The following is a 23,457-nucleotide window of genomic DNA, read 5'->3' as shown; positions in this document are numbered from 1 at the left end:
CCATCGTATGAATATACCAACAATATTTACAACAACGGTGCGTATGTCGTAAAACTTGGGTGAGCTTTTAATCAAAAACATCTTTCATCGAGTAAGTATCACGCGAAATTCAGAATCCGCTTGTAACCATACCCAATGTTTGAATGTATCGGTCGCGTTCCGGCTAGTACGATACATTTTCTGGTATAACATTCAGTTCTCAGTATTGCTCAGAATATCACGCGCTCTCCGATAACCATATCAATTTTTGCCACTCACCAGTAGGAATCCATTTTTAGTCTCCTCGTTCATTTAGCACAAAGTCGTTACACAGTAACTGGCTTCTTTGTCATAATTTAACAGTCGGTGCATTCACTTTGGTTCCAAGCTGTCCGTCGATCGAAACGAATTGATACCCCGTAGATTCTGCGCCAGGTAAACGAACTTGCCAAGAGTACTCTGATCTCAATGCGACGTCGCATTTTTGAGAGAATGTAAGACCTGCTGTCACCCCGCGACACTCAAGCTTAACACCGAATAACGAACCGCCCACATTGTTGCCCACAGTCTGCAGTTCCATGCAATGGTCTGGAAGGACCATTGAAAAGTTCACCGCAAACTCGGCCAGTTATGCTGCTCCACGTTGGTATACAAGCCGTGGATGCTGCACCAGAGCATTATTATACACACTCTCACACCTAAGAGAGCCATTTCCCCTGTGTGCGTGCTTGTGAGCAGCTCGTTCTTGTAGCGTTTATAGACACGTGGTTCTTGTCCGACACCGCCGAGACAGTGGCCGCCTGTTTTAAAGCTCGAAATCCACTTCGCCGCCGAGTCAAATGTTTTCACAGCGCCGGCGATCTGCTGTTATTCCATCTCATCTTGACTAATGACCTCTCGCCTCGTGCACACTCCTCCCTACTCTCTCTCTCTCTCTCTCTCTCTATCTCTCTCTCCGCGTCTCCTCTTCGACCTTCTTCGAATCTCTCTTTTCCCTCTTCAACACCGTCTTCATACCCGCGATCTATTTCCGTGAACGGACGGAGAGCAGCGAACGCCTGAGAAGTTCGTACCCCCTACCCCCTACCCCATTTCACTCTTCTCGCGGTCCCTTGTGCTTTTTAGACTCTCGGAAGCTCGCCTCTTACGCACTTGGAATCAAAGAGGTACGAGCCACAGTTTGAATCCCGACTCGTCAGGGGTTTTTGGAAACGGGACATTTCGAGTTGAGACGTGGAACATGCCGCTGCCTCAACTCGGGCCAGCCTGCACTCTCCGTGGTTTGAAGAACTGCGCTCTAGAATAATTTGACAAACCAATTTCTCGTGGTTCGCTCAACATCGGACGTGTCCTGTTTCGAAAAAAATTCTTTCAGACTTCTCTTTCGGCCTACCGTAAATTTTATTTATACATTTTATATTATATCAGTAAATCTGCGGTGATTATAAGTTGAATTCTCGCTAGTTTGAAAACATCGCGTGGATTTAAGCAGGCTGATATGTCTAGAGCTCGGAAATACCAGATTTTGGTGATAAGCACTGGCCGCGGTCAGACTCAACTCCCAACGGATTGACACGTACAAGCAGGACTGAGCATTAATAGATTTTCTTTCAAGTCTACCATCTCTCGGATCTTCGAATCGTCCAACGCGTAACGGACGACGAGCAGACGTTCTTGGTTCCACGAAATTAAATCCCATCGTAAACTAATACCGATAACTTTGGAGATTGATCGTGAACGATACGATAGAAATTATTCTAAATTATATACACGAAAGGAAACGGTAGTAACGGTATCTCGATCTCGTTTCGAATAATATTTACCTGAATGAATATTATTCCCGATATAGCAGGTCGTATTTACCGTAAAATTAGTTTGATAAGCAAATTCAGTTCTACGGTAAGAATTTGTTTATTTTTTAAAATTTTATAAACGATTGCCACCGCATTTGTTACTTGAAGAATCATAAAAAGATCTAGTTTCAGATTTAAGGCAAGGATTATACTCATAGTAGTGTAGTGATAATCTAACGGTAATGATGAGTTTAATTTTTATCTTAATTTTCGGTAATGACACAAATTCTTCCTTTTCACCCATAAAAATGTAATAACAAATTATCTACGAACTGATAAAATTAATTTGAACTTAACGTATATGCTAGTCACTAATCACCGCAAGTGGGAGAGCATTGTCATTATCAGTGATTAATTATCAATGTGATATCCTAGTGCATTTCGAGTATAACGGTTTTAAAAAATTCCACCTTGTGATTCCGGGATACTTAACTCAAGTATCACATCATACACTCTTATAAATGACACGAAGTATCCAATAGATAATAGAATGATAGATAATTACGAGTTCTGAATTCGGATCTATGATAAATTGTAATTTACAAGTAAAACTTTATACCGTATGAACTATTAATATAAACACTTACTCCATGATATTCACCTAAATTACAAGTGCATTCTCATTGATATTAATGAATACTCTTTATCAACTATTTTCACGGATGAACGAACCAGTGAATGAATCTTGAAATGTAATTTTTTTTTCTAAAAATTCCATCTTTTTGGCACGGACTCGATGAAAGTTTGTCTATATTTGTATTATAATTTTTACCGAAACCCCATGCAAATGTTTTCTTACTATACGCAATCCAAATCCAGTCAACCACGCTTCGAAACCTCGGAACGAAAAGCGGCTGACTTGTTTCCTGGTTTTCTGACTCTTGTTCACGAAATCACTACAATTTATTAAATGCTACGATAAGTTGGCGAGGAAGTGGTCGTCGCGATATACAGTAGATAAGAGTTACACCTGTACCCAAGCCGCGACTGGGTCCGCGAAGTTATCGAATCGCAGATTGTAAGTTCGTGAGTGGAAAAAACTGTGAGAAGGTGCGAAAGAAAAGCGGAAAACTTAAACGCGCCGATGCGTCGTGTGCATGCACCATGAAGCGACGTGGTGGGATGGATTGAAGCGCATTAAGAGTGACTCATTCACTCCTGTATCTTTATAGCCTCTTGCTCACTTGTACTTTGTGGGCGCGGCCGCGCTCGGCCGAGACGAATATTTACCCACTAATCGTGTATAGGTACCTGTATTTAACCGACTATCTGACCCCCTCACAATCACAGAGAAAGACAGCGAGAGAAAAGTGTGAAACGTTGCGGGTGCCTGAGACTTGAGGCTCATACTGCGTGAGCGAACGATTGGCAAACTACAGCGTTGAAAACTGGAATGAGGGAAGTAATATTAGGAAGGAGACGTATCTCTGCGTTGCAAGTGTATCACACTTTCTTCAAAAGCTTGTATTACCAATAGCGTTATTCGTAGCGCTGGTGTCGTTTGTTGCACTGCGCCTGGTGGCTGGCAACACTCATAAACCCCTAAATCGCTGCGCGCGCAGGTCCCGATGTAATAAGCGACACCAGCGCTGCGGGTAGCGCTATCGGTACTACTAACTTTGTACACGAATCTGGTCCACTTTTGCCATCCGACTCAGTAGAAAGATATATCTCCTCTCTAATGCTGAAGTCCCTTCCTGAGTGGCACCAGAATTTATAATTGACGTTGACGATGACTCATAAAGGATGAATTCGTCGATTTGAAACATTGATCAGGTATAGTTATTCAAGAATGCGGTATTACAATTATGATTCTTCTTAAGAATCATCTGATAAGCCGAGCGCGTTTAGTTTTGGTTTATAACTATCCTGATTTACACTTCAGGATCAAATTGAATCGCGTTCACGGTGTTTGTCTTTGTTTTCAATCTTGGAGTGATATCGAAATTCCAGTGCATGCTGATATTCCAAAACTGAATTTTGTAGACTTGACATCCTGTAAATATTATCGTTAAAAAAAATTCCATCAACCAATCGGTACGTGGATAAACACGCGGATCGGACGCAGTTACCAATTTTTGAATCGATACGTCATGACGAAAGGAAATCGACTACAAGCACTAACCATTGATCCTAAATAAAATTTTGTGATGTAACCGGAAGAAAATCCTTCTTTCTCCCTCTGCGCCCCATTTTCTGTTAATTTCCTTTCGTATCATCCCCGAAGAAAAAATCGTAAAATATTTTTACCGAACCGGTCGTCTAAAGTGCGTCACTTTGCTTCGGGAAAATCGGTTCAAACGTGCCTGACTGCAGAGACTGAAACAGTGTATCGCTTTGACGACGCGAGGTGCGAGACGATATCGGCCATAATCCCTGCTATTAACGCGCTCTGGCAAAGACTTATCTTTATGCGCTGAACCGAGTCGGTGGAACTTGGAGTAGGTATGATCGCCTTCCACGTGTCGGCTCACACATCCATGCGTCGTAGATGCAGCAGGAGAGAGCAGACCGCAGCTGCAAACCTCTCACAATCAGTCCCATGCGGCCATGCCGAGGTTCGCTTCGAAATCTGTGCAGGGATTGCGACGCAATGACGGAATTAAACCAGTCCACCTATCCAACTGCCGGCGACTCCTCGATAACTTTGCCGAGGTGAAATTCCACCGCGGATATCGCACGCGGATTTAATGCGCTGTTTAATTACACCCTCGGCAGACGCATATATATATACATATATGTATATGCATATGTATAAACGACCTGAAAATTATTCTCTTCCTTTTCAGGTCCATTTCGCTTATCGATTCCTATTGTTTCGTGTTGTGAATAATTTCAATTCTTTCATACAGAGATTAGGAAAACGATGAGTGTTCAAAGATCAGTAAGGTTGAGATTGTAGCAACACGAACGTCACGAAATATTGAAAAAAAAAAACAACAATTAATGCATAAATTTACAATTCACAAGAAACCGTCATAATTGCATTTGAATTCAGTTAGGTCAGGTTAGGTTAAGGTAACGACAACTAATTCACAAGTCTACAATTTTCAAGAAACTATCACAATCGATTCTAAATTAGGTCAGGTTAGGTTAACGACAACAACAACCAAGGCACAAATTGAAAATTTTGTAACAACGATTATAATCGTATTCCAATTCGGTTAGGTCAGGTGAAGTCAGGTCAGATTAGGTTAGGTAAGATTAACGACAACTAATGCACGAATTCACAATTTTCAATTACAATCTCTGCGTTCATCGACATTTTATTAAACTAATTACATCTCAATGGAATTGTGAAGACGCTTGTTTGTCAGAGTAGAGCATTCTTATGACGCGTCATTGAAACATTTATACAGCCCGGTGCGCATCGATCACTCTTACCGTTCACCCATTCCCTTTCCCACAATTACCTATCTATAACAATTTCAACGAAGGCGGCGATACGCGTGCGTGCATTCGTCCAATAGGTATAATTCGTAAGTCGCCGGAGGATCCGAAGAGCGGCAATCGAACTGCAATAGGCGATAAGACGCGGGAGATATTCGAGTCAGTCCATTGTATAAATTAGCATTAATCGCCGGGACGCGTGTTTCGGACAAAACATTACCGGCGAACGATTCGATCAACCACTTTGTATCACGCCGCGCAGACGTCGAGACGAACTCGGTGCCGCTGGATGCTGAGAACCGAACGGCGATCCAATTGTCCAATTAACGCCGACTCGGACTCGACCGTCGAACTGTGGGTGGCGAGCAAAGCGGAATCGTAAAACCGATGGAGGCACTCAACGACCGCGGTGACGAATAATTACTCTCTCCGATCGTGCCGTGAAAAATATAAATATACGCGAAATGATTGCGGTGGAAAAAACGACGGAAAATTGTATTTTTCTTTTCTTTTCTTTTCGTTTTTTTTTTATCCTCGTACCATTAAATTCTGGTTGAATTCTACGTGGGTATCGTTGCATTACCTGACGGCACAAACATTGTTGAAAGTACAGAAAAATTTCGTACCGTGAATTATTTAGCGTGATTGTGTCTGCTGATATTACATTTCATGGTTATCGTAACATCGAATCTATTGGTTTGGTTCGGTGTGATTAGTATATTTTCAGTCGAATGAGACATCGACATCAAATTATTGCAATAATCACAGGAAGATATGTAGTTCAAGTGTGTAAACTAATGCTGTGCGACTAATCGATTAATCGGCTGCTTTAATTAATCGGTCTTTCGATCAATCGATTAATCGAAAAAACGATTCAACGAAGCTGCCGATTAATCGATCAATCATACAACACTCGTGTAAATACATACTGCGTCTTCTGGACACACGTAGAAAACTCATTTTCATTTTTTACCAAGGATCATGTTGTTTTCGGTTATGGATTAGAAACAGCTCCTACTATACCAAAACAAAATGATTTGATGAATATTGTCAATAGTAATATTTGTGAGGTAATTTCTTCGTGATTAATGAACTCGCTCTTGAATGTCATTAATCAGACAGAGAATTTTTCGTACGCAGAATCAGCGGCCAATGAATTACATAAAGAGAAATCGTATTTCGGTTTCTTATTTCTTTTTTCCTATTTTACAAGTATTCGATACTGCCTATATATAAGCGTTAACAAAAAACGGCATCGAAATCATTTCCAGACTCGGATTGGAGACGCTTTCTTTAAATTAATTTCAATTACTTACCTTTTTTATTCCGTAAAAGACTTTCATTCAAGCCAATTTCCCCCTTTTTTTTTCCCGTCTTCCCAAATTACTTTTTAACAATCCCATCCCCAACCAAACGGCTGGCATTTGGAAATTCGCAAAAAGACGAGGGTCGATGGAAGTGATTTTGTGTGTATCGAGCACCGTATTTCGATCCCGCGGGAATCGACAGACGCTTAACAAACGGTTCTCTGCTTTTTTGTAAGAATCACGGACCGGCGGCGCCAATTGATTTTCACACACTCGTTTAACCGAGAGACGATTGGATCAGGATTCTTACATATTTATTAACGCTAAATTAAAGCGACGTGGCTCAGAAAAAATTCGATGATAATTAGATATAGCGATACGCTGCATCAAATCAGTAATCAAATTCACCTGCAGTCCAGTGCTAGATTTATCACACTTTGAGAAATTAAGCTATTATAATTATTCATCGACTAAAATGAACTGTCTATTCTATGTAAGAAGGTACTGAAATCGGTTGAAATTTATTAAACAGCAAATCTTGTTCTTCAAAATATAATATAAAACTCGGGTATTTCGGTTTTATTTTTATACTTTTTAAAACTAATTCCCAACTGAAATTCCATTCATCAAAGAAACAACCAAATGCGTACCACATATTCAGGAGATTTTTGTTCCGGTTCGACAAACTCCTGTTTTTTATCGTATCGTTGCAACAACTTTCAGACACGCTCACATATTTTTCAGATTTTTTCTACGATTCCTTGAACTTAACAATAGACTGTTTTCAAATATTTTACCATTTTCGAATATAGAATTAATTTTTTTTTTTTTATGCATTCAACTGATTCCGAGAAACATTATTTACTAAACTCAACGAGTACTTGTTATATATATATATCGTATTCCCGATACGAATCGAGCAAAAATCGCACTTATTTACAATAATGCACAAAGAACAAACGTTTTATTAAACTTTTGACAGCGAATCAATTATTTTTTTTACAAATACCGGATTTCTTTTTTGTTCCAAACATCCGTAACGAGTGGGATGCTCCTGTCAAAAATTCTGCAACAAATAACGATTCCAAGGGGAAAAAAACGTGTGTTGGACTTCCGGGTTGAAACACCGTTCTAAAAATTCTGGAATGCTTCTCAGGTGAAACGCCGGTAAAATTGGCGTGGAATTAGCCCTACACTCTTGGATATAAAAACGCTAAAGTGGCATTGTTATATTCATCATACCGGCTCGTCATCAAGACTAAACTATAATAATAGAACTTTGGATAAAGAGAGATATAAGCGAGAGTCGTTATTCAGGTTCTGCTGAGTAATTGGCTAATTTGCGGACTTTTATAACTACCCTCCGCACCCCAGCTGCAGGCAATCTCGCTGTGTTCGCGATGTTTCCACGTCGCCCAGAGCCGGCTGGAGTGCCTGCGGAGGCGTGGGATGCGGTTTTTATTACATTTCATTCGACTCCGCGCCACGTTCAATGTTCGACTTTCAATGTTCAGGGCAGCACGGCACCGCCGAGAAGAAAAAGCAAGCGCACTCTTCGCCGGGTGCTAATTGATCTGGCAAATTACCGATGCAATTATTATTATTCTACGTGCCGTCCGGACCCGTCGCGTATGCTAATAGATCCTTGCGACGGCGATCGCCGACCTCGGGATTAGTGCATCCTGATCCAGTACGACTTGGGAAGAGTAGAGATACCCGGTATCGTCGCGTGAGGACGAAACGCGTTCATTTTGACAGTGAAAAGAACGGGGATAGGGGAATAGGCGAGGCAAAAAACGGGATGGGATACAAGTTTAACGGAGATCCAGCATCGAGCTTTCCTATTTCCCAATTTACAAATGTTACGGGTTTTCAATCTCTGCACTTGCATTGAAGTGGAAAATAGAGACGAAAAATTACTTTGCAAGTTAGAAATCACGAAAATAACAATTCACATTCGAATAAGTATCGTCAAGAATAACTTTACCTGAGAAAAATATTGAAATCAAAATCCTTACTGCTAAGTACGTAGATTCTAGAACGAACTGACAGTTTTATACATTTCTTTTATTCATTTTTTCTTAACGCACTTGCTGCGAGACTCCATTGAATCTCTTGGTGTAATACTTAATGATATGGTTTGAATTTCACGTCGTTGATCTCTTTTTCTCTGTGAAACAGATTCAAGTTACTTTTTCGCATGATCAATTTGTGTCCTTGTAAGTATAGAAATTAACGAGTAGAGAAACCTTTGCGGTTATTCACATTGAATAACATGCTTCCTTCAAGGATACTTTAAGAGGAGTGAAACCATATTGGTACTCAACGTACTTTCTTGTATGTACGTGCATAATTGAAACAGAGCTACTCATTGATCGTTTCTTGTGCCTCTTTTGTATAATAATAATCACAGTCATCGAAGTTTCGATTCACTGTTTTACTGCATCTGATTCCAAGCATATTTTATGAAAGTCGACAACGTCTACCAGAATATCGACTCTTCGACTAATTTGCAAATATTGGAAAGAATCCTCAGTAAACGGTCGATAACATTGATCACTTCGGTCAGAGATTGAATTTCAGTACAATCAATTATAAAAGTTTGACAAAATCTTGGAAAATTGATCTCCATTTCATATGATTCGTTAGAAATCTGTCTGAACTAGTTTCGTTAAAAGCAGTTGCTTTAACGTAGGTATGTGCCATTTGAGGACTTACGAGAAACGCAGTTCCTTCACGATCCACCTCTCCGACACGCGTGACTACGGAGGTTAGAGGTAAGGAGAAGTATCTCGTATGGATTTTCAACTGAAAAAGCGTCCACCAAAAAGTGACGGATAGCGATTCAACAAGTCACGAGAATATCGCTAATAACCAATCAGGATTCAACCTGAACTTGGCGGTTATAGATGAAGTTATAGAGGATAGAGGTACCTTCCATAGTGCTTTCTTTTAAATTTCAAACTCTAGTTATAGTATTTTACGGAGACTCTCTATACACGGAGATAGTCTTTCTTACCACTACCCTCCATACTCCTGACATTGTATACCTGTCCTCGTCAACGATCGTTTCAAAAGGGTTAAACCAGTCTAAATCGTTGATCCGCGATCTGTTAACGATGAAATTCAAAGTACAAACATCGAAGTACGACAGAGGCTCCATCAACGTTGCGTTGAATAAGGTTAAACGAGGTTCAGCTTCCAGCGCGAGTTCATTTCGAGAAGCATTAATTACCCACGGTCGCTTTCATATAGACGAGGCAATTACGACTCCTGTACGACGCTATTCGGAAGAAGCATGGTTAAAAATGCGAATACTCGACCTCACGAGCATGACACGCTCACACTGCCGCGCATGTGCGAAGCTAATGCCCAATTACGAGTCGCGTATCTAAGAGGAGAGAGAGCAAACCCTAACCGTACCGGAGCGGCTGATCAGCCGAGATCGATGTACGATAGAGTTAATTGCTTAATGAGACCGGGACCCGCGGAGGCAGCTTCGAACCCCCCCGCCGCTCTCCCCCCACGACGACGACCAGGAACAAATAAAACCCGGGGACAAGCCGAACGGAGGATCTTGGGACTCTCTTCTGGGGCCCTGCGATCTGGCGCAAGTATAAGTCCTACGCCGCTGTTGCAAGGACCACCAGTGGCGCTCCGAGCCCCGTGTCGTTTCGTTAATTGAAAACTGCGCCCGGGAATATTTATTGGACCACCTACCGCAACGTTCTCTTCTGTGTCTGTACAACCCGGTAGCGTATATATATATATATATATATATATATATATATATATATATATGCGTGTATTCATGCTATAGGTGGACCAACCGGACGGAACTCGCGTGGCCGCACACTATCGAGTGCATTGATCGATGGTGATTCGACCTCTCCTACTACTAGCCTCGTTCTTGCTAGTTTTTTTTTCACTTGGGGGTACTTTCGTTTTTTGCTCCGATCACATGTGCTCGACGCCAGTTTTCGCAATTGAACGAACGGTCGAGTCGACTTGACGGATGACTCGGACTTAACCCTTGCTCTCAAAGCCGCGTGTGTGTGACGCTGGGTGCAGTCGCATCGGGATCACTGGGGACCGCACGTCGGAAATCATTGCGTGGAGAGACGGAGATTTCGATTCGAAGGATTTGAAAAAATTTTGGGGATACTCTTTGTATGGTATATTTTTAGGCAAACTAATCATCTTCAGTGAAATGACGTTTCAAGTATGATAAAACAAATTTCATAAAGCAACGAAGTATCGGAAAATACATCATTTTACTCGAAAAATCATAACTCACGGAAGAATTTACTGAGTAAGTTTCAAGACGCAGATATCTGACTACGAAAATGTGGAGATACTGCGTGGTTAAGTAAAGGTATTTATTTGAGTGAGTGGAATTGAATTTTTGGGAAAAGAATAAATTGACGCTTTTTTGATATTTATTCATGGAAACTGATCACCATAGGATGCGTGTATCCATTTTTTTTTTTTTTTTCTTTTCAATCGCATACTGTAAATTTTGATGGCTCTAAAAAACTAATTCATGACACATGATTTTCTGTGAAGTTTCGAACACAGATCAGCCGGATTAGTAGTATTTTCGGTGACCTGAGAACAACCGTTTGAAATTTTTTTACTATGCTTGAAATAGATCGAAATTGAATGTGAGCTTGGTAGAAATTATTATGTAAATCAAGTATCTTGCTGGCAGGTATAGAAAACGGTGAAAATTTCACGACTAGTATTTCGTGGCAAGTCTTATTTTCTTCTTTCACGTTAAAGCGGTCGGTTTTATGACTTCCGGATGCGCTTGATACTCGATTTTTTCATTTTATTAATCAAGAAACTTCTTGGTTCAACGTATTAGAATGTTTATAGAATTTTTTTTCCTCTCCTAACTTCTCAAGTCTGACCGGCGTATATTTCGATGATTTTTATCGATCCAAAAAGAAGCCGAACAGAAGAATACAAACTCAAATCGATCGAAAAGTTTCGTGACCAGAAGCTACTTCACTTGAGAAAGTATAGTCTTCGAATTCTTACAAAGCGCCACACTGATGTCGCAACGAGACGCTTCGTAATGAAAAAAAGATCGGCTTTGAAGGAGTAAAAAATCCTAAACCATCAAAATCACAGGGCAAGTAGTTTGGCGTATCGTTAATGTTCCCCCAATTGTTTGACGATCAATATCCAGTTGGGTTAGGTTAGGTTAGAATTCACATTTGAACGACTTTCACGTGTATGAAAAATGAGACTATTTATTCGTGTAATTACGACAAAAAAATCCAAGAACACATCTAATATTTTTTCCCAACATCACGCGCTCTGGTCTCTTCAACTTTTATAAGCTGATATGCCATAAGCTGCTAAGTCAGGATTATTTCGCCGCCAGGAGCGCTTTCCATAACCTTAAAACAACCGTGTAAATTAAGCTGACGGACGTTTAGATCGGCTCTTAATCAGCGGGATGGATTCATTCGGATTCCTTGGTACTCGGTGACCGCACGCTTCGGTGAGTACAGTTCCTCTTGAGTACAGGACACCTGCAGCCTTCCGATTGGTACTTAAATTTTGATTTACGCGATATCACACTTTGCAACTCGCACGCATACCATCGTTCCATAACCGTTGCACGATAATCTCGCAGCTATTTTAAAAGCGTATAAATTACAAAAATAAACATAACCGAGATGCTCGAGGATTTTCCTGCACTTAACATTGACATACCTACACTGTTGGGAAGAAAATGTATCGGATGGTTGGATACGGAGTTACCCAGGTAAAAGTTTATTATTTGTTCTTGTCGGAGGTCTGTTTCGTTTATGTTTTTTGTTTTTTTTTTTCTTTGGCGGGGTGGGGCAAGACTAACATTTGTCAGCCTCAATTTAAATACCATCAAGCACGTTCAAATGTTATAATTCTGACTATATTCGCATGTGTACTTGAAATTTTTTTCAATCAAGTATCCTTTTGTTTCGAAGGACGGGAAACGTTTCGTCGCTTTTATTATATTACGTCTTTTTCGTGCACCGATTAAGTATTGAAAATTTCTAATCACAGTGTGCGATTTGAAAGTGTCAACATTTCTATGGAATCTCAGTATTTCATCTCATAAACGAAGTGTATTTTCCTCGGTCATTTATTTATTTCATCCTGATAATTTATACACTTTTTTTCAGATTGACAGTATAGTTCGATGAAAAGATAATTACAATCGTGATAAATCATCAAATCGGAAGCTCGAGGGTTTTCAACTCGTTTCGTTCACCTCTAGGCCATAACAGCTTGGAGTGATTCTGGCTACTCCGGCGTACATGACGCGGTTTAGTAGAGCGATAATCGACCTGCCGTTTACTCGTACGTACGTAATACGTCAATCGAGTCTGTCAACCGGTCATAATTCGCTCAACTCGACCTGCAATATCGAATAATATGCCTGTACATATTCGTATATAACATATCGGGGATCTAACGGCATAATGTCTTATACACCGAAAATGTGATTTTAGCGGCAATTGACGTACATTTTTTTTTTTTTTTTTATCATTCGCTCTGAAAATGATCAAAACGTATAATTGAATCAAATTTAAGCGTTTGAAAATATAAAGGCAAAAGGTCGTATTTTAGATAGATACGACACCTTTTTCCATTAAGAAGAATGTGGAAAAAAAAAAAATGAAAATATTACTCAGCCGATTATGACAAATATCGAAAAGCATTTTCCGTGTCTATTATACATCATATAATATCATTTGAAGTGTAAATCGTGATTATATATTTCGAACCTTCAAAAATATATATCCAATTATTTTTTTGCGATAAAAAATTAATACGTACCACACGACACACTTTTAACCGTATTTGAATTCACCGACATTCGAACACTCAACACTTTTTGTAAATTATAGTACAATCGTGGTTACAATCTACTCGTCAAGGTTTATGCGTAAATAGGCGAGTACGTGAATTATTGAAATCTAAGATCGTTACGCATCGACAGTCGTCTAGATTTTCCAAAAAAAAATGTTCTAATACGTGTCCGAGGCTTAACTATAATTGTATAACCTCAGAAAAATCGAAGGAAGTTCGACCTGTTTCTTCTAAACAAATGATAAATCAAATTTAATTTAGAGTTTATTTAATTTCAATTGAATATATTTCGACCAAAAAAATATGGTTGTAATAGAATTTTGTCAATATGTTTATTATACGTTGAACTCTCATTTTGTCAATTTTGAATTGACTATACGGAATGTGAAAAATAGAGTTACGGATTGTAAAGAATGTCATCCCTCTGTCCCCTTTTCTCCTAAAATTCTCTCACCCTTATTTCCGTCGTGCGCGATCTCGCTTCTTGGCGCTTGGCGATAAATTGCCACGTTACTCGGATTTTGCGCGACTCTCGGATCGAGAGGAAAGGGGGAGGGAGGATGAACAAAAAGCGAAAAAACAAGCAATTCCTCTCCTCGCTCAGCATACGCGGTAAACGGACCGCGACGATTTGTAACTCTCTGGCAGGAATTCAAAGACCATCTTCAAAGATACGGCCACTTTATTTCCCGGCCCAGGAGAGTGTCTGACAGTGATCGTGCCCGGTGAAAAGATGGATTCGCCGCTTTGCTCTGCGCAGACGCTGACGAAAAATCAAAATTTCTCGTAAAAACTTGTCACTATATTTCGCGGATTTTAATTCTGTCTTCTTTGTTGCTGCGAAATCTGATAAAAGAATTTTCATAATACATTTTACAATAAACACCGTGTTACGTATTTCATTCTATATGTTTTCAATGACAGATTAGTACCAGAAATTTCATATAGTTAGTGTGATATTTTACATTAATGGCTGTGAGAACTTTTTATTAGATTCAGTCATTTAGCCTGAGGATTTATTATTTTTCGTAGACTATGAAAATGTTGGGATAACTTCTCAACGGTGTCATCGCTAGAAAAGCAGCCTGAACATTATTTGTCCTTTAGTTATATTCCAGATATCTTGTTTCTCAATGTTAAAACGCTGCGGTACGACGCGCAAGTGTAAAGTCTCAGCATAAATTGGTTAAACGACCTTCCGGGAGGTTGAAAAAATGTTCAAATTTTCATTTTATTATTATTCACAAACGTGTAGAAGAGAGGAGAAACGTTTTTCTGAATTATATGTTCGTAATTCTATAACTACACAGATATCTAACGGTTAACAGCAAGTAAATTTCCATAAATACATTATACCCTGTGACATTTTTTTGTTTTATCTTACTCTCCGTTACCGTTTTGGATTCTTCGAGTATTTATGATATTCTTTGGTCTCTTCCTCGTACAAATCTTCTCTTGCGTGTTTTTTTAATTTTTAATGGGACTGTGATAAATTATCTCGACTCTCGATCTCTACGCGTAGAATTCTCCTGCCGTTTATTCCTTAACGCTTATGGTTAGTTGATCGAATAAAAATTGTAACTATCTGTTTAGAAAATTACACTCGCGGCTTAAATCGAGATTATAATCATTTTTGAATCGAAATCCTTCATTCTTAGTCGATAAAATTCAAGGAAAATTATTCCATCGTGTGTAAATATTGAAAAATTTATTGAATACAAAAACGGGATGTGGTTAATTTTACCGGAAGCAGATTATAAAATATCCAACGACCTTTTGATGCTCTGACTTGTTTGTAGATTTCGTATAATCACATGTAGTGAGAGAACAAAAAGATACGGAGCTAATTCTTTAAAAATAAATCGCTTATTTATGATATTGTTCAGTAGTAACTTAAATCTCTCACCAGAAGCTTATACAGTAAACTATACCATTCCAAATAGCAATCGAAAACTGGTACGAGGGTGAAAATATAAAAAAAAAGGCTTCTGAAACTTTAATCAATGTACAGAAACTGTCCCAAAATGGGATGAAAATCAGTTTTGTATTGGGAAAAATGTTTAGCCACACCCAAACTGGTTTTTATTTTTCTCTCATGATCCGTTTCTCCTTCTCGTTTGTAGAAAGCAGTTAAAATTTTTATGTAATTACCACCCAGTGGGTCCGACGCGCCGACGTCCATCATCGGTTGGGGGTTATCACTGCAGTGTCTTACAGTGACACGTGGGCTCAAATAAATGCAAACCATACACAGGGTGGGGCAAAAAATGCAAGGAAAACGAGCATTCGGTCACAGAGAGGAAGATACAGAGAGAGAGAAAGAGAGAGAGAGAGAGAGTCGAAAGGGAAAAAGAGACGGAGGTAGGAATAAACAGGGACACACATTTGCCGCAACCAACAGGCGTGTAAAAATAGATATACTCACGCTCTCGCTTATAATAATACTAATCTCGTTGTCTAGCTCTCCGTCTATATCTCGCCACCTCGCAGTCACACTCAAAACACCTTGTCACTGTAACTGGAAACTATGTATATATGCACATTATTGATCCACTGTCAGGTGCTCTGTCGGTAATGATACATGGAGAGCAAAAAATTTGACGAATCAGTATAAGCTTCTTTCTTTTTAAATTGGCACACTCCTTCAGTGCAAAGCTAATGTATCTCTTATTCGTTAGGTCGGTTATCTGCCATGAAGGATCTCGGAATGATTTTCGATGATGGACGAACCTTCGAGTCACGCGTGCATTTTGTTGAGAACAATGCTGTAAAAAAGCAATACCTTACTGTAAAGTTCTGTCCGTTCTTCTATCTAAGTACTATCTGGTCTTCCTATTACGAATCTCATTCAATGTTAGTTAAAAGAGTTCAGCTGCACAAGTTCTCCGGGCAGATGGAATTCAGATTGAGTAGACCTCTGGCTTTGGAGAATCACTCCAAATCGAAATATCTGTTCCCTCGCTTCGTACGGAACTTACCACGATGTTAATACATTATTTAAGGTGTTTAACAATTGGATAGATCGCCACGAGATGGTGGACACTTTTGGAATGCATTTTCAGGGATAACTACCAACAATTTTTTGTTTCGATTCCTCCTAAAGAGACGCGTTGTTAAGGTGAGTGTCCCAGTTGTTGACCGTGTTCCAATTATTGACCTTTTTTTGCTTGTATCCGTTTGATCCTCGGTTCTAAAATAACCAAAAAACAAATTTGTAACGTCTAATCCTCTGGCGATTGGTTTTAGTTATCGAGAAATTCACAACTGGTGCCGTCAATTTGTAATTTTGGAAAATATAAGGTAAGATAATTGGGTCTGAAGGTGTCAATAACTGGTACACTTACCTTAAGTGAGTTGGCCAAAAGTCGTGCGAGATGGTTGGACCTATTTAGCCATACCATCTCTGGGTACAAGATATTACGTAGCCAGTTTAATTTGTTTCGAGTAACGCTCTAGTCGTTTTTCAATATTCTTCTTTCAGTTAATGTACATTTGTGTGCTATGTTATCTTTTCTCTTTATGTTACCTTTTCTTTGTACCTTTATGAGCCGTGTGCCACACTGCTCGCATTTAATTTTTTTACTATAAGGGGCAAACCGTAAATGAATAAATAAATTAGGGAATTAGTTTCATTGTGTTATATGATGTAACGAAATGTCATTCAAAGCGCTTTCCAAGTGACGATGGGGTTGAGTGGAATAAAAGTCGCGAAGTTCGTTTCAAGTCTTTGTAACACTTGGAGGGTGGCGGGAAGATGTTCAAGCTATGCTGAACAATGTTTATGAGATGAATTTTATGAGGAATATGAAATCTTCTCATAACACGCCCCTTGAGAAATATGTTCGACACTCTGGAGAATTACGTTAACGAAGACTTTTCAGGTCCCTTGTTTGAAGAGTCAATTTATAAACTGTTTTGGTCATCGCTATTTGATCCGGCGGAACTTTTTGCATACAACTAAAAACGGAGTCACGGATCCGAGTTCAATCTTATACGCATGTGACCATAGATTTTTTTCAGTATCGTCATATCACTCACTTCCACTGATTTACAATTGATGAACAACAAGTATCCATGCGACAAAATTCCTGTTTCACTAAGGAACGAGTATTCTTGTTTTACCAGGAATGGAAAATATTTCAAAGATAAGTCGAGAAATCCTTCTTACAAGATGAAAAAACATCGTGTTGATCTCTTGCTGCTGTTTTAAGGTATCTTTTAAGCGATCCTAGAACCGACCGAAAACCATCGCGTTGTTTACATGTTTCTAAAATACTTAGCAGACGTGATTACATTTAATTTTACGGTGAATGTGAATGTGAATTCTAATGTTACGACGATGTCGGAACATCGTAAGGTCACGATCTCTCTTGCACGCTATTACTTATGCGTATAACTTTCGCCTGAAATATATCCACACTTCGTCAAGATGTCATAAGAACTTCTGCGAGATGTCCAACATTATTCTAGACTTCTTTGAAACATCAGCGCAGTCGGGATTAAGAGCAGACTAATTTCAGATTTATTTAAAATTTATTTCAGTCCTGACAACACAAAATTCAAGACAAACGCACTCGTTCATTTGCAAGATTTTTTATTTAATTTTTTTTTTTTTTTCATCTTCTCTCGTTTAGAAAATTTTCAACTTATTTCGAGAAGCGTTTCTGACGTCAGAATGACCCGATTAAACGCAGGCTGCACTTTCAGACCACTTATTTCCCGCGTTCGTTCAACTTTGACTCGAACGATATGGCCTACACGCGACTTGCAGTGCCACTTCTGTACACATCAAGAAGAATATCAGATTGCAACGAGTACAGTCCGTGCCATGCAACTGCGAAACCGTGATTATTGACTCAAAGTGGAGGCAACCTGTGCAGAGTAGTTCAGTTCTCGTTTGAACGCTAAAAGAACAGTCTCTTCATCTCCGATCTTCTCCAAACTTTTTCAATCCGTTTAGACACTCCGCAGTACCTACGCAACTTTCTCCTCCATCGTCTTTGCTGCTAATTGCTGTTCCAAGTCAAAGAATCAAAGTCTGAGGCAAATCGACGCAGCCATCGCGATCGGTCCGATTTACTTTAATTGGTCATCTGCAAAGTTTTTGCCCGTTCTGCGAAAAATTTTTGGGAAAAACTTTGGAAACGTACGAACCTCGACGAGCTTCAGGCTCAGAACCACGGAAAACGTTCATGGATTTTAACGGTGATATATTTTGGTGTACAGTTTTATCGAACGTCGTGAAGTTCAAATGTTAATTTTAACGATGCCCGATAGTAATAGATCGTTACATGTAGCTTTGAAGTATTTTGACCGCTGATTGTGCTCCGCTCTTATCAAGCACCAATAAACTTCAACTCTTGATCCGAAACCAAATCTTTAAGGTGATAACATTCAATAGAAAGTCCCGTAAATTACACCCGTTAATAAAATCCACGAATGCGGTATCTCGGTGTTCATAGTTGAAGCATATGTAAGTCTAGGTCATTGAAAACGAGAACGATGTACTTGTGGCATCGAACGGAGATTATGTAATGTCGTTGTTACTGAAATATGTCACGGATAATCTCGAGAGCTGTAAAATCCGGTATCACAAATTACCTCGGGTGGTGACCATCATAATTACCGACTTTATTATGCACTTTAACTACCAGCTTCGTCATCTGGCGATTGCGTGTTCTTTTTTCTTTATCCTTTGCTCGTTTCAACTCACTTTTCAATCATCCGTCGCAGACTAAACTTGCGTCGTAAATTTGATCAGTCCTCGGAGCCTCGAAGCCTCGAAGCTCGCTTCGTGTATTCTGAATACCATCACGGTCCAGGATGATACCGAGCCGTCTTTGAGGCGCCGTTTTGCTTCCAACTCTCAACTCTCGCCTCTTGTCTCCTGTCTCTTGTCTCCGGATTCTCGTCCCTCGAACGCCAACTGTTGCCGCCGATCAATCAGACCGAGACGACGTGGAGAGGTTGTACCTCGGGGAAGAAGCCCCCTCATGGTATCCTCATCAAGTGGCATCCGCGCTGCACTGATGAGTCTCGATATTGCTCCACTTAACGACTATGCTCGTACGGATCAGAGGCAATTGCTGGATCGCGATGCTTAAAGGGGTGCGTTTCAAATGGCGGGGCTCTTTTTACCGAACAACCTTCTCCCAACGATTTACTGTTTATTCACTCAAGTTGAAGGCGGACGCGGAATCCCAGGATTCGGGATTCCAAGACATTGTCTTAAGCATCGTTTCAACTCTCAAAACTTTTTCCACAAAAAAATCACAGTAACAGAGACTATATATTATCGACAATTCGATCCCCAAAATCTTTACGATACTAGACCAGGAGCACAAACCTTGTTTTCCAAGAGGAAAAGTGACCGCAGTCCAAAGATTAATTTGGTACTTAGTGTCATTTCATTTTTATCTCGTGCAATTTTATTATTGCTCGATCGATTGTGTTCTGTAAATTTTTATCGATCAAGCATCGAAAACCCAATTTGCGACTACCGTTGAGGTTTGATAATGAGTATTCTCATGATGTAAATCAGTCTCGGATCTCTTGAAAATTAGCTTGAAGCTGAACACTGCACTAAATTAAACAATCGTGTTCAGATGTAACCCAGTATTAGCGACGTTTGAGTTTTCGATCAAATATTATTTGAATCAAAATTATAAATGATATCGGAACAATTTCAACATATTTTCGATTACTTTCTTTCTATCTCCAGAAATCTTCGAGCGCCTCCAAAATACCTTTTAACGATTGATGTTGAATAATTTTAACCTCTGAATGATTCGAAGCACGAATCTGACCGATGAACACACTTGAGAGTGGTATGTTTCCATGAGAGAAAAAAAAAAAAAGAAAATGTCACGTCAACTCGACATCATCCTTCGCTTTCTATCCCTCTAATTGCTTCGCATCTTGTCCGACATTGTTGTGGATAAGAATAACAATCCACCCATCCGTCTATCTATCTCCGTCTCTCGCACGCGGTAATTGAATGATTAGGAGTTAGTCTAGGTGCTGGTTTAGCCTCTGAACGATTAAGCAGAAGGTACACATTACGAGGTACAAGTTCAGCACGCGATGCCAAGTCATGCCAGCTCCGCAGCTGAATAGAGTGATGTTAGGAGTCAATCTTGTCCTCCAGCTGATCATCGCGTGTTCAAAACCGCTGCCAGCTGCTTATTTTCCGTTATAGTGTCTGCGGTGTCTAAAATACGTACGTGCATATCACGTACAACCTTACGCGTAGTCGACGCTTTGAAAGCGGAGTGTGTAGACGACACATCTACACGTGAAATTCGTCAGTGTGATAAACGCAGAGAAGTGGGGTGCGTGAAAATTCGGTTAGCTTTGAAATTAATCACGGTGCTCAAAAGGGGCCGAGAGAGAGAGAGAGAGAGAGAGAGAGAGTCTATGTATACATGCAATAATCGATCTCCGAAACCGGGGATCTTCCTCAACGCGTTACAATGTATAACGGCTTAACCCTGCCCGTGTATTCACTTACACCCACAATCTATATGCTGCTCCGCGTTTAATGTATATAATATGAATACACACCCCGATGTACGTAACACGTGAATGTCACACACACGCACACACACACATGCCCGAATGACACGAGGCTAAAGTTAGAACGGATAAAAGGTTCGGCACGTTAATGCCTCGTGATTCGCAACTGAAATATTGTCCCTGGTCGATCAAAGACTCTCTCTTTGATGTTTTAACTCTCAAATGCACTTCCGGCAAGACAAAGGGACGTTTAGACTCCCGTCTTTTTCACCGATCGATTAAATTTATCGCTTCAAATGCACCGCTCTGCGTTGCTCTGATATAGGGTGAAGGGACTGCTTCGAGCATTAGCTGTGAACGTAAGATCTGAGTTATCGGTAAATAGATGTTCTTTTAATGTCGAACGTGGAGACTCTGCAAGTATACGAAATATCGAAGGACCAAATCTTGTCATACGAAGTAGGTATACCGATGCGTCAAAGTCACGCGTAACACCGTGAAAAATATTTTTCACAGGATTTTACACTGTGACGATCAACTTCACTCAATTATACGTGTGGAGAACCACGTGGAAACCCGATCATCGTCAGATCTTCACCATTTCTGATTTTGTTTATAATTTTGTTTTGTTTATAATTATTTCCATGGATTTCCATTTCCATTCACTTTTCCATGGAAGGTTAGGGTGGTTTTTTTTTAACCTTCCATTTCATCCACCCTGACGTTTTCACTTATTGGTGTCTCGGAAATATTTAATTATTTAACCATTTCCACTGATTAAATGATTGAAAATTTCGTGATGTAAACTCTCGGAATATCAAGTAGGCACCTAAAACTGATTACCCGATTTTTTTTTGAAATTTTTGAAACGCCCCAACTGGGGTAGAAACAGTCTAGGACAAAATCTTCCATGCCATTCGATACCGTCAGTAAAAAACCACATTATTGCGATTTTCAATAGAGACGAAATACACAGAATACACAGAATATGGGTACAAATTTGTCGAAGAGAATATGACGCCTCGAACCCACGTCTCTCTCTCTCTCTCTTTCTCTCTCTCTCTGTATATCTCAGGGTGTTTAAATCGAAACTCGGCGAAAGGGTTAGAGTGCGATGAGGCGATAAAGGGGGGTTTTGAAGCCCTGACGAGGTTTTTTTCACGTAGGTGTAAATTAACCTCTCGTTGCTGTTAGCGAAACAATTACCATTACAAAATAATGTAAATATCTATGTACCTACGTAGGGAATATCTTTCGCATGTATAATGCATCATCGTGCCGAGGGATATAAGCGAGCGGCCGCCGCGCGTCTGGTTGTCGGAAGAGCTCAATGAACGGGTTGGGAAGAGAAGGAGAAAGAGAGAAAGAGGGATAGAGAGGGGGAATGGAATGGGAGAGAGACGGAAAGATGAGAGAGAGAGAGAGAGAGAGAGAGAGAGAGAGAGAGAGAGAGAGAGAGAGAGAGAGATAAATGATGCCTTGAAATTATTGTCGCCCCGCCGCCGGCGTGCCTTGGCTTGCTTTGCCGTCAAGGCAGCATATTCATAGCGGCAGGAAACGCCTTTTGACTCACCACCGCGCAGTTCGGCGTACGCGGATGACGATGGTCATTGGTTTGGTCTACGATTAGATACTAGATACCGGATAGCCGATCGTACTGATATACGTCTATCGAAACTTATAATCGTCGGTTCGTTTTACCGATGAATCGGTCTCCTCTCATCTTTTCCATATGTAAAGAAGAATGGAATATTAAATATGCGAATTACAGTTTCGGATGAGAATATTTTTGTGAGGTATGAATTTTTTTTATGAACATCGAACTCGGAGTCAATTTTTCGAAAAAAATTCACAGGTCAACTCCTCGTGAAATTTCGTCGATTTTTTTTTTTTTTTGACTGTGTGATTTGTGTTTGAATTTTTTTTTTTTTTTTCGTAGATTCAAAGATCAAAATTTTGTAGCGTAATTAGGTATTATTAAGTCGTATTTTCGGACTAGTCGATGAAACAATATATTGCAATAGTTCTCGCAGAATTGTGAATTCTTTGAGAAAACATTTGTGCTTTTAGGAGCTTTCAAAAGAAGAATCCTGAATATTAGAAGAAATATCGACGATAACACGACCATTTGAGAAATGACTTACAGATAGTCAAGATTTCTTTGTTTGATTTTGTTATCAAGCAATTAAACTCTCTCTGTGATACTAAAATCAAGACCTGAATCGGATGGTAAACAGTGTTACATACTTTCCACGTGAAGTATTTCTGTTTCTGTTTTATTTTTTCATTTCTCTTTACTTTTTCTAAAAAATTTGCTTAGCCGTGAAGAGCTGTTGCAATGAAGACATTTTTTACTGTGCACCGTATCGAAACACGCACGCTGAGAAAAATTTCATGTGTTACAGTAACTAGAAAAATTCAGTAAAACAGGTATCGTTAAAAAAAAAACTGTTTGAATATTGTTGGAATTACGAAAAACGAGATACGCCTAACCGTTTTGCATTATTGTCGATCCTTTTTTGGTAATTGCAACGCAAAACCAG

General features: G+C 39.7%; 1 protein-coding gene across 1 annotated transcript in view; it reads left to right on the top strand.

Moving 5' to 3' along the window:
* LOC107222945 overlaps nt 1-23,457 on the top strand; it is a 214,449-nt gene that overhangs the window by 110,333 nt on the left and 80,659 nt on the right. The gene's annotated exons all lie outside the window — the stretch shown is intronic.

This window comes from Neodiprion lecontei, chromosome 5, assembly GCF_021901455.1.
Source record: "Neodiprion lecontei isolate iyNeoLeco1 chromosome 5, iyNeoLeco1.1, whole genome shotgun sequence".
In the NCBI taxonomy this organism is placed as follows: domain Eukaryota; kingdom Metazoa; phylum Arthropoda; class Insecta; order Hymenoptera; family Diprionidae; genus Neodiprion; species Neodiprion lecontei.
The sequence above is the reverse complement of the archived record's forward strand: the minus strand, read 5'-3'. Positions and strand labels throughout refer to the sequence as shown.